At 32.7% G+C, this 12,798-nt stretch overlaps 1 protein-coding gene across 2 annotated transcripts in view; it reads right to left on the reverse strand.

Moving 5' to 3' along the window:
- The window catches only part of LOC145292882 (uncharacterized), a 37,075-nt gene extending 24,817 nt beyond the window's left edge, over positions 1–12,258 (reverse strand). The window contains exon 1 of one of the 2 annotated variants that reach the window (XM_080139006.1): positions 12,074–12,258. The gene's annotated coding sequence lies outside the window, so the exon portion shown is untranslated. Of the gene's footprint in view, positions 1–37; positions 172–12,073 lie in introns of those variants that run through there. The other variant, XM_080139005.1, reaches the window with a different exon arrangement.
- Between the last annotated feature and the right edge of the window lie 540 nt (positions 12,259–12,798).

Below are 12,798 nucleotides of genomic sequence, written 5' to 3' on the forward strand. Positions count from 1 at the left end.
GTCAGAGGTCAGTCAGAAACAGCACGTAGGCAAATACCTTGATGTAGAGAAGAGAGCGCTGAAAAACACGACAAGCAACAAGCATGACAGGAAGAGTTGTGAACTAATCTCGTTGGAACATCCGAAGAATTTTAAGTATTAATAGAAATATTTCATAAAAATGGATACAAGTAAAAAGGTCAACGGCCAGCCGCCTCAGTAGGTGGCAGATATATGAACAGGAAATATATTTATAGGTTTTATTGCACTAAAAAGGAAGAAGATTGCAACAATATCAGAAACCACCAATCCTTTTTTCTTCTTCCCCATTGACTTGAAATCTGTGACGACTAAAATTGATGATGATTATCAAGGTGAGTCCGTAGTGTGCTGACACTTTAATCAATGAAAATGGTAATGTTAAAGTTAGCTTTTATAGAAAAATGAAAAAACAAACAAGAACAGATATTCTTAAGAGATGTCCTTTTAAACGTTTGGAAAAAATGGAAACAGCACTAACTCTATGTGGGGTTAACCGGCTTCCACTAAAGTTGAGTTCAGAATTGTAAATGTCAACTGAATTAAAGGAATTTTGGAATATAGTTTTTTGTCATTTACTCAATATATATTTAACCTTTCCTTCATCAATGGCCATCATTATAAGTGTAGCAAAAGTAGAGTGTTCACTATTTCTCTTTAGCAAAATGGTAACTGGATTGTGTCCATGTTTGGTTATTGAAGAAGTGGTATTTTATCAGTGCCACTGGAGAACCATGAATTTAATAGCTGTATTAAGTCTCTGAAACAGCTCCATGGTAAACAGCTGATGATCTCAGTTTTCTATTTCACAATTTATGTTTCATGCTATATACTTGCATCCAATTTTGTAATTGTGAATTTTCCAGTAAGTTTGTTTGCTAAGTCTGCAGTATGTTGAACTTGGTATCAGTAAAAATGCAGGTTCCTTTCTATGTGATTTGTTGAACATTTATTTAAGACAGATGACCATGTTCACCTGATATCACATAAATAGGGTTTAGTTCTCTACTCATTGTGTAACAGTTGGAATTGGCCTCGTTGATTAGAGCTCTCAGAATGGAGTTCAAAATGACATATTCCAGGGTTCAAATCATGCTATTGGTTTGAAATGTTATTTTCATACTAAAAATTCTGCAAGAATGAAACGTATACAGATATTATTATTATTACATGCAAAAAATATTTTTAAAATATTGTTATAAGCTGCCATCAACTAGGATCAGGTCTCTTTAAGAGTTACAATACACTGTCAACTTAAGCATAACTTAAGCATGGTGGCTGCCATTGAACATTACTTGACTAATTTTTTGTATTTGTCCAGTGACTCAACATTATAGAACTTAATTCTCTTTCCTTTCACTGTAAAAATTCCTGGTGGCCAAGGGGTTGAATATTGGGCTACAAAGCTAAAGGTGATTGTAACTGGGTTCAAATCATTCAACCAGTAATAATAATCATTTCCTACACTGACGATTGCATAAACATGAAACGGTAAGTAAAAACATTTAAAAGATATTGTACACATGCATACTAGACTTTTAGCTTGTTAAAAATGCCTAAAAGTAAAAATCTGTTGACTTAAAATGAGTGCGTTATGCCAAATTCATGGTTGAATATTGTTAAAGTTTTGCTCATTTTTGTATTAAATACTAATCCCTATTAATCCCTAACCGTGCATCAAACAGATACCATAATACTTTTTCTTTCTCTGTCTCTCTCTTCTCTCTTTCTTATCATAACAAAAGTCCATACAAAATTTCAGTCAGATCAGACCAGTAGTTTACTAGAAATAATGGAACAGTGAGAAATCTAATTTATAAAACTTACTATGTCTGTATGTCTGTCTGTTTCCATATTTTCAAACTATCACTTCCGAAACTAAAAGTCACAGAGCAGCGCTAGGGGCCGCAAATGATTGGATTTTTTATGGACCGTTCTTTTATGGGTCTTTAGCCAGTTAAAATAGTTAAGGCGTCAAAAATGGGCCAAAATTGAAAAAAAAATCGTTAAACATTTTGTATATTCATCTTAGTCTATTTTTAATCAGTTCATATGCATATCACGTTGATACAGTGGTAACGTCACCAGCTTTGAATGCTACAGTTTTGCTTTCAGTTTTGATTCTAGCGGATGGCACCCAAATACTTTTTTTTTACTTTTGAAATCACCACTCTATAATATCATATATACGAAATCTGGACAAATTAAAATATCATATTTAAGCTTATTTTACGACCGGGCAAAGCCGGGCACCTCCCTCCCTGCTAGTACAATATAGAAAGTATTACAACTGGTGGAAGGAGATCTCAGGTTAAAGACATTTTAACATTTTAGGGGTTAGAATCGAGGTGAATGTATGGGCTAATAATCAGACGAGGTTCTCACACTTGGTAAATATTCATCAACTAAGAAAAGCTCTCCGAAAAGAAACAACTCATTCTCAAGACACGGAAAGTGAGCAATTCATTGATTTGATTTACATTAATTAGTTTTAAGGTCAACCAAATGTACATCATTATCAGTTTATGAAATACGATGCAACAACCGGTTACGATCAGCAAACCTTACAAAGTCTTCTTCTATGAATACATATGTGTCTGCAAATAGTTAGGCACTGGAGTCGTTCCAGTTTTCGATCTCGCTACATTTATCGACGCTGACAAGCTGTACACTGTGAAACACGTGCTTGCAGCTAATTATATTTTATAAATATATACGCACACTAATGAAAGGGAACAATGTCTACTCCTCCCCTTAGCATTTAGGTAATGCTTTGTTATAAAAAATATACCTGAATAAGTTCAATTGTTCAACATAAAAATCCAACAAAATAAGTTATAAACATAACTTTATAAAGAGCGAAATATATATTTGAGTATTTACTTCAAAAGTGCTCAATACACAAGTAGTGCTTGGTAATAGAATGAAGGCTACTGACATATAATCTAAAAGAATTTGTTTTATTTCTATTTACTGTCAATTTTTTCAGGCTGTTTGCCTGAAATCGCCTAAAAAAAGTAAAATCTTGATTATTTTTTGGGGAGGGGGGGGGTAATAACCATAGGGTACAGCTCTTGAACAATATCCAAAATTCAAATAAAAATAAATAATAAAGTTATGACTTTCGAAAATCAGTGGCACGTTTGTTTATTTTAATATTTAAATTCTCAGGTTAGTCACCCACAGTAAAGAAATGGGTCTTTTGGTTAAGACCAAAATGTAGTTCATATTATTTACATTTTTGGGATTACTGTTCTCATCTTGAGTGTTATTTTCATGTTTCGGTTGATATAATCTCCAACCTTCTTCAGGTGTATCTTGTCTAATCTGAGAAGTTGCATGGAATTTCAGCTGAAACCCTTTATTTAATCCATAGGGGTTGCATGCTCTCGTTCCATCAGCTATGACTGGGTAGAAATCCTAAGTTATTTGTAATTGTATTTTGAGTGTAGCCCGCACTGATGATTGAACCTTCAACCTCTAGAAGAGTATAACTTATAACTGAATTTTAACGAGTACTTTATCCACTACATTAATTACACTCTGTTAAAGGTTCTCTTTGAAATTCTGTGCAGATTAAAGAGTTTGATCGAAAGATTTCAGGCGAAAATAACACTCAAGATGAGAATATTTTCTACACTTTTGATGGCCCATTATCTAATTTTTTTAAACATATTTTTTTGCAAATAACTAATTTAAAGTGTAGTATCTGTTTTGATGCCAAACATTTTTTATCCTCTCACAATGAATTATAATTTTTTGTCCCAATCAAGAGGGACCCTTTTTGGGGGTGCTAGATTTTACCCACATTAAAACTGATCATGTATCTAACTGCCCTTGTGGTAAAGTAAATCGCTCCAGACAAGGCATGAAACCATTTGTAAAGAAAAAACTACTTAATAGATTAGCCAACAATAAATGTTAGATGGATTCCAACCCAAAAACACCTGCTTGGATAAGTTTTTGTATTTTAATTTATTTTAAAGTGTTTATTTACTTTGAGACACAAGTAGTGCCATATATTAATTTTGGACAAGAAAAAAAAAAAAATAGTCGACAAGGTCATCTGTTGAGTCTCCATAATCACTTAAACATTGAAAATTAAAAAAAAAAAAATACTGATAAAAACCCACCCAATAGATGTCACAGTGACATTTATTTGTTATATATTTGTTTTTTTTTACGCTTTTGTTTTGTGGTCTATACTGCAAAATGCCCTTAAAAATGTTACTAGTTTATATTTATTTACATTGCTTTTTATTTACATTGCTTCATTTTATTATTAGTTTTTTTGTTTTGGTTTTCATTCACGCAAAAATAGTTGCATTTCCGTTTCAAGAACCAGGGTTACATTTTATGTGTTGTCTTATCGGATTTTACCAAGCCAGTACGGTTAGCCACGGGTGTTAATCTATAAGCACCAACTTTTGTTTTTAGATTGTCCTTGAAAAATAAACGGATAAAGTTTATTTGTAACTAAGCAATCTTCAATGGACGTGGTAATTCAAAATAAAAGATATTGACAGTGCATAAAAAAGTATGATTATAGTAATTTTCTTTCATCGTGAAAACACAAATACTTATGAATAAAATTAAAACTTGTTCATTCATAAAAAACACAAATACTTATGAATAAAATTAAAACTTGTTCATTCATAAAAAATACAAATACTTATGAATAAAATAAAACTTATTCGTAAATGATTTTTTTTTTTTTAATTTCAACTTTCAATGTTAAAAATAAATTTCCGTAGAAACTTCGGATTTTTTTTTTTTTTTTGAAAAGGATTGATAATTTGTATTATTTGGTTTACTATTCTCATCTCAGCATTTTGGCCGACGTAACGTCCGACCTTCTCCGGGTGCACAAAATAAAAGATACTGTAATTTTTTTCCATTTAAATATGAGTTTGTTTTCATCGGCAAGTGTCAAATTAACTTTAAGAATCAATCTGGTTAATTCCTACTTCCGTCACGTAAATTAAGTTGAAACGGGCTTCATTAATTTCAAACAACTAATTTTTATTTAAACAATGTTTTAGTTAAAAAAATTTTTTTAATTGTTATAGTAAGTTTCATTGTACACGTGAAATGATTAAATGAAAAATATAGCCGCCATCTTTAAAAACAAGTCGAGAAAGGGCTAGCTAAGGAAGAACGCTAAGTTCATAACACTCTTCTTATTTACATGTCTTCACATGAAGATAGAGCCAGACAGAATGAGAGTAATCCATCTCCTAAAAAAAAGTGCATTCTGGATTGGGACAAAAAATACAATTTCCTCAATCTAGAAAGATCTCTTCACTGATCAAAGGCAGAATAAATGAAGTGTTGTCTCAGAACAGATGATACACTTTGTTCTTAGCCAACTACAATCGTGTCCTTTAATTAGAAAATTATGAACTTATAAAGTTTTTGGTCATTTTTTTTTTTTTTAAGGGGAGAAAAAAATGGAAAATAAAAACTAGGGAATTAGTATAGGTGGCCACAAACTTGAGATTTGCAGATAACACAGTCCTTATCGCCGACTCTGAAGAAAAACTGCAAAACATTTTACCAACAGTAACAGACGAAAGGGAAAAGAAAGGATTACAGCTTAAAAGAAGACGGAATGCATGCGATTTCGAAAAAAGCTGTTATACCACATTGCAATATAGTCTGTAAGGGAGACAAAATCAGACAAGTAACCACCTTTAAATACTTTGGTTGTATTATCACCCTGGATGGCAAGTGTAACACAGAAATCAAGAAGGGAATTGGACAATCTAAAACAACTTTTAACAGCATGAAATGCATTTTTACCAACACTAAGCCTCAAGACAAAGATACCAGTGATGAGAGCCTACGTATAGTCCATTCTTTTATATGGATGCGAATGCTGAACTCTAACAAAGGACTTAGAACAACGACTACAAGCAGTGGAGATATGGTTCATCCAGAGAATCAAGAAAGCCTTGCAGAAGTAATGGACATGGCTGGATACAAGAAGGAAATCCATTCTCAATACCATCAGAGAAAGACAGCTAAAAATTTTCGGCCATATAATCAGGAGAAATCGTTATAGAGTGACAAAATATGCGGAAACAAGAGCAGATGAAGATAATGAACAAAATTCAGACAGTATAAATAAATTTGCAATGAATAAAAAGGGCACCAACAATGAACTCATGAGAAAGATTGAGAACAGGGAAGAATGGAGAGCCATGATCGTCGATGCCTGCAAGATCAGACCTGACACTTGAAGAAGGAACAAAAGCTGCAGAAATTGTAATTCGCAACAATTCTATTTTACAGAGATAAAAATTATTTTTGTAGTTTATTGCTTAATTATTAGTCATCCAAATTTTTTTTAACCTCAAATGTCATTTTATAGAGGGTAAGAATGTCTGGCGATTGTGCAGTTTTTTTTTTTCGGCACAATCGCCAAACATTGGCAAAAAAAAAAATTAAAAAAAGACAACTGTTACCAAACGCAAGAAAATTTACTTTTCAATTTTTTAAAACTCATTTTCATCCCAAACAAGATATATTGTCACTTGGATGTAAGGAGCTACTATTTTATTTTGTGCTAGCTAGGATTGGGGCATCATACTGAATACCAGACATTCACTGCTATCTCATACATTCCAACCGAGAGATCTTTTTAAGATTCTAACCGTTCCTTTAAGTGCAATTTTTGTACTTCTCTTGGTTCACCTGGTATATGTGCCTAGTAGTTTTTGAAATTCTTTTTCATAAGTCCAGTGCTCCTATAATTACTGGAATGATGGAAATCTTCATAAGATTTCAGTTTGTTTTAATACATAACATCTTATTTTGTTTCCCCTCCACCCTGTTTAATCCAACATCATTGAAAACACTAACTTCTACCAAGGTTGCTTTCTCCTTGTCCCACATCACTAGGTTAGGTTTAATAGATCAGTTTTCTAGGTACATAGCTGTAGGAATTGCTATGTACTTATCTATATCATTTTCAAGCATGTCTACTGAATGTAAACTTTATGTCATTGTCACTTTTACTTAGCCAAGCTAGCATGCTTTAAGATTAACAACAATTTTGCCGGGAGTTAGTTTTGAATCTCAGGTTTATAGATGACACAAAAAAATAAAAATCTTACCCTACTTCAATTTAGGTTTACGGTTCTACTAACACTACTACTTTACTATCTTCAAAGCCTGAAATTCGTAACCAAGTTCCCCGGCAGAATTGCCGTCCACCTTAAAAAGCATGCTGGTTTTGCTAAGTAAAAGTAACACTAACAAATGCATAGCTTTTAGTATTTTTCTTGTTAACTATACTACACAATTGCCAAATGTCTTTACCTTAGTTTTGAAATATTTATTTGCACAGAATATAAAATATCAAACAAATTAAATACAAAGCAATAAAAAAAATATGGGGATAATCAGTGTCGTTTATCCCTGGTCTCAAATATTTAAAATTGTCTATGCTAGAAATATCTTTGTATAACCTGGTCAGGTTAGTACGGGGTGGAACGATAATATTGCCGCGATAGAAAAGACATGATATCATTTCCATTTGATGAAAACCAGTTTTTTGGGTTTTTTTTTTGTTGCAGACCATCTACTAGTTGGGCAGTTGTATACAAATCCCAAAAGTGATAGGAACCTTCTATCATGTCTGAAAGTGACACAATGTTCAATGAACGAAAGAAGAGATGCGCTGTTGTACAACTCATGCTCTCTGCCGATTCAAGTTATAACAGGACCATTGCTAGCACTCTCAAAATGCATTGCTTGATTACCATAACAGGGACATGCCCAGGGTGATGAAAACATTTTTAGACCACGGTTATGGTCTTTGGTGTGGTTTCAAGTGAGGGCCACATCATGCCACCTCACATCTTCAAAGTTGCCTTGAAAGTTAATCGCAAAGTGTACCCGGATGTGCTGAAGAGTGTGGTGATTTCCTGGTGCAATCAGGTAGCCGCTGGCAGACCCTAGGTGTGGCAGCAGGACTAGGCACTAATCCATAAGTCTAAAGAGATCCAGGCTTGGCTTCAGAAGGAGGGCTACGACTTTCTATCTTTCTCTCACTGGCCTCTTTGTCCCCCGACCTGAACCTGCTGGACTACTTTGTTTCGTCTTATGTCAAGAACATCACCAACATGATCATCAAAGCTAGCCTAATCACCGAGCTCTTGCTGGCGCTTGTGGAAAAAGCATGCTTCCATTTCTGGATGTTTCAAGGCGGTGATTGAGGCCGAAGGCGGCTACATTGAATAGATGTCAGCCCTACTACATAAGCAAGTTACCTGAACTGATTTTTTCAATAAAACTTTTACAATAAATGTGTAATGTTGTTTTCTTTAGAGAGCCACTGTTATCGTTGCACCCTGTACATTTGAAAAAAAAAAAAAAAAAAAAAAAAACAACAACAACAACATACTTTATTTAGTTGTCTCTAATCCCGTGTCAAGGTTAAAATCGGCTTTTTAATGTAAGGAGAAATTTAAGGCACCTAAACCACGGCCACCGAGATATATCAGGCCTGTTAACTGAAAAATGCCTGCAGGCAATGTAGGTAAAATTTGTCAAACTGTCACTGTCGATACTATATGATGGCATTTTTAAAATGAGCATTAAAACATGTTCAAAAATAAAAGAAAGGAACCCAATTAGATTAATAATGAAACTGAACTTTATTAGATATAAATATTATCTTTGTAAAATTACTTAATTTTAAAGCAATATACAATTTAATACTGATAAAAATGAATTACGAAATTAGGGAACAAACAATTAAAGAACCATAAAACACAAACAATTCTTGGCCTTTGGGACAAGATAACAGTGTAGTTCTGTTTTGATGCTACAATTGACCTTTTCTGTCCTCGGCCGGTGGAGGAAAAATCCTGAAAAATGACTGAGCCAATTTTTATTTTTGTTCCTATCCAGAGTGCCTCTTATTGGGGGAGCTGGATTTTGCCCACGAGATTATATGTTGAAATATTTAAAAAAAACTTACTTTTTATAGAGAAATTATATTTAAAGTTTTGGTTTTCTGTTCTTCTATGTTCATTTTTCCCCATGTTTTTCATCAAAATGTGTAGTGTATTTTCATCAGTTACATGGTTAAGAATCCTATACTCCGCTATAGTCTTCATTTTGATAGTGCAGAATACATGAATGCGAAAATGAAGTTCACATAACTACAAATAGACAATCATACTATAATGTGAACATTGGTTAAAAACTAAGAAAATACGATATTAAATCAGGGCGGTGGTGAATTTTGGAGGGGACATTATTATTATTTCACTCACTAGGAGTTGTCTCACAGGCCATCATCAATGATCACTTACTGGCAGTAACCTGTGGTATTCGTTGGAGACCGAGTGACAACAAGTCTCCAGATTTCCAGTGTTCTTCACCTCTTGACAACTTATGCAGATAATTGCACGTTATCGCAACAGACATCGGCCATTGGTGTTTCCTGGAGTTTGGGTGACAAAATGCCTCCCCAAGGTATCAGATTTGAACTGCACACTTCCAACGGAGATCTGGTGGTAAGTACTACGGCCACGGCACCCTAGATTAGGAACAAAATAAACGTGTTTCTTCGCTTTTATATTTATGTTTGTTTGTTTGTTTTTTTTTAATGAAAAGGATCCCTGGTATTTCAAGTAGAAAATTATAAACCTGAATAATCTACTTTTAGCATCGTTTTGAATTGTTTATAAAGATGGCGACTATATTTTTTCGACCTACTTTTTAATTTGGCGTTTCAGTTTCACGTCTACGATAAAACTTGCTTGTGTTTTATTGTCATTTTATTTATTTTACTAGAACATGTTCTCTGGGAGTAATGTCAAAACTCATTCATTTCTAAATAAAATAAAATTCAAACAAAGACAATTTGATCCTAGGAAAAAAAAAAAAAAAGGACCAGATTTTTTTTTCTAATTGAAAATATTAGTTTATGTGCGTTTTTAAGAATAATAGTAGCTTCTGGGAAAAATTACGTTTTTCGTTTGATAAATTAGTTAAAATGACAGTTTAGGTTTCACTCCCTATCTAATTAACTGATCATTATAAATTTTGGGACACAAGGTAAGTTTCAAAGTATCCAAACAGGAGTTATATTTAATGCAAAGACAATAAAGAAGGAGGGCTTCCCGAAATTTTAACAATTATTAATATTATTATTAATATATTAGACATCAATAAATAAATATTCCCCAAATTGTTACATGTTTACCATGTCTTAAGAGAGAGAATGTCACATTCTCAGAATGTGTACAATTTCCCATTAAAAATTCAAATGTATTACCCGTAAGTCATTATACATGAATTAAGCAAGACTCTGAATTTCAGTTTCTCCTTAAGACCCCTTAAGCTTAAGCTTGGAATTTTTAGACATTTTCTAGAATCAAAATCATGGGTGCTAATGCAGAGAGTGATCCGCCGGCGGATCATCCGCGCTATTTTTTTTTTAAATCGTATTTCCACGTTTAATTAAAGTTTTATGATATGTTTTTATTCAATTGTAAGGTTAATTACAGAATAGGTACAACACACCTTCCCCTCCCCATGTTAAGAATGGCTTTTTAAATAATAACGTTATTATTTCAGCACGGATCACTCACTGCATGATGAGTACCAAAATCATGTAATCGATTTTGATCAAAATTAGAATAAGGATTTCTACACATAAGGTTTAGTGTGATCATATTTTAGTTTTAATCATCATGGGGTGGGGTGGGGGGCATAAAATGGTGCAAAACTTATGTCCAGAGAAACTCATTGTGGTGAGTGTATGCACAAATGTTGCCGTGCTATTTTTAAAAATCGTATTTTCAAGTTAAATTCGAGTTTTTACTATATCTTTTTTGACTTAAATTGTTAGGTGAAAGTATAAAATAGTTACAAAACTCCCCCTCCTCATGTTAAGAATGACTTTCTAAATCACGCTATTATTTTAAACATTTACTTGCCTCCCCGCGAGAGCAGAGTTAGACACAAGGTCAGTTTTTTAATGTGTGGAAAATTCAGCTCCCAAAAAAGGGGCACTCTGAATAGGAACAAAAATATAAATTGTCTTAGTCATGAAAGATTTCTTCTTCACTGACTAAGGACAGAAAAGGTGAAGTGTTGCATCAGAACAGATACTACACCGTGATCTAGGCCAGATATTATTTTAGCACGGTAACCTAAGTATATATGGTACTAGTGCAGAGAGTGATCCGGACGTAAATAACGTTATTATTCAAAAAGCCATTCTTAACATGGGGAGGGTGTTTTGTACCTATTCTATACTTCAACCTTACAATTGAATAAAAAAAATATATCAAAACTTTAATTAAACTTGGAAATACGATTTAAAAAATAGCGCGGATCCGGATCACTCTCTGCACTAGCACCATATATATATATATATATATATATATATATATATATATATATATATTATATATATTATATATATATGGAAAAATATCCTACATGATGTTTACGAGTACATTTTTAGTTTTCGACACTCGAAAATAATTTTCAAACCTTTAAGTTGGCGCGTATAAAGTCATTTTGTTGGAATTAAATATGTATTTGCGAAAGCCAAGGACTCGTTCTTACCAAAATAAAAAATGTAGTTTCCGAAGGAGTCCCTATTCTAAAAAAGAACCCAATTTGGTTTCAGATTCCAATAAATTTTTAGCCCTACCGTGCATTCATACGAGAAATAAAAATGGGTCAGTCATGCTTTTTTCCCCTTTTCTGGCAATAGAAAAAGTTGGTCAGCAATTTTGATGTTTATATATTTTACAACTTTGTTTTGGTTATTTGAACATCGTGATATTTTTGACGGTGCTAAAAAAGTAAAACTCGTCAAATAATACCCAAAATCGAGACATTTTTTTTAAATATTTGTAGACAACTTTTTTTTCACAGCAAGAAACAAAGAAAAGAGAGTAGTAGTTTTAGTAAAAAAAGAAAAGTTTTTTGATCAACAAATTAAGGGAACTTTTTTTTTTTTGATTTAGTTTGCAAATAAAGATGAAAGACATGTTTATAAATTGAATAAATCGAGTCTTACGTATCCAGTCGTTTGTTTGACGCTGGTCCCTCGTACTTTTAAAACCTGCACTTAAATTTTGTTTTTGTCCTCCGCTTTTGCTTTTTGAAACGAACTTCAGCGAGGAGAGAAGAGTTGTTTAAAGTTGGTGGAAATGGACACGAACACCTTCGGTAATCTTCGGCTGTTCCCGTGAAAACAGAAACGGTGTTTAACACGGAAATTGCCGAAAATTACCGAAGTAAGTTTCTATTTCTTTTTCTTTTTTTCTAAAAAGAAAAAAAAATTTTGGATAACTTCTTAAAAGATAAAACTATCTTAAAAAGTTGTTTTATTTGATTTCTTCTTTTCTATGTAAAGATTAAAAACTCCATTATATCAAAAAATGTTTGAAATTAGATGCAACAACTTCAGTACATGAATGAATTTTTTGGTTGTTCAAAAATATTACTTATAAAGACCGTAAAAATATTTCCTATTTTGCTTGGAATTTGACCAAATTTTAAATAAACTTGTTTTTGCTCTTAAAGTGTATTTCTTGTCGTGAAATAAAATTTTAATTCATTTTGTAAAGTACCGAAAAGATAACTTTAAGTTAAGGTTTTAATCGCTGGCGGCCATGTTTTTATTCTTGCACCAATATTTATTATTATTGTTGTTTTAAACTGTTATTACGCATAAATAAAAACTTTTTGGCATAGGGCACGATTTTCTTTTTAAAAAATTGGAATTTGTAACGCTAAAAT

Source organism: Euprymna scolopes, chromosome 14 (assembly GCF_053919585.1).
Source record: "Euprymna scolopes isolate OS-2025 chromosome 14, ASM5391958v1, whole genome shotgun sequence".
Classification (NCBI taxonomy): domain Eukaryota; kingdom Metazoa; phylum Mollusca; class Cephalopoda; order Sepiida; family Sepiolidae; genus Euprymna; species Euprymna scolopes.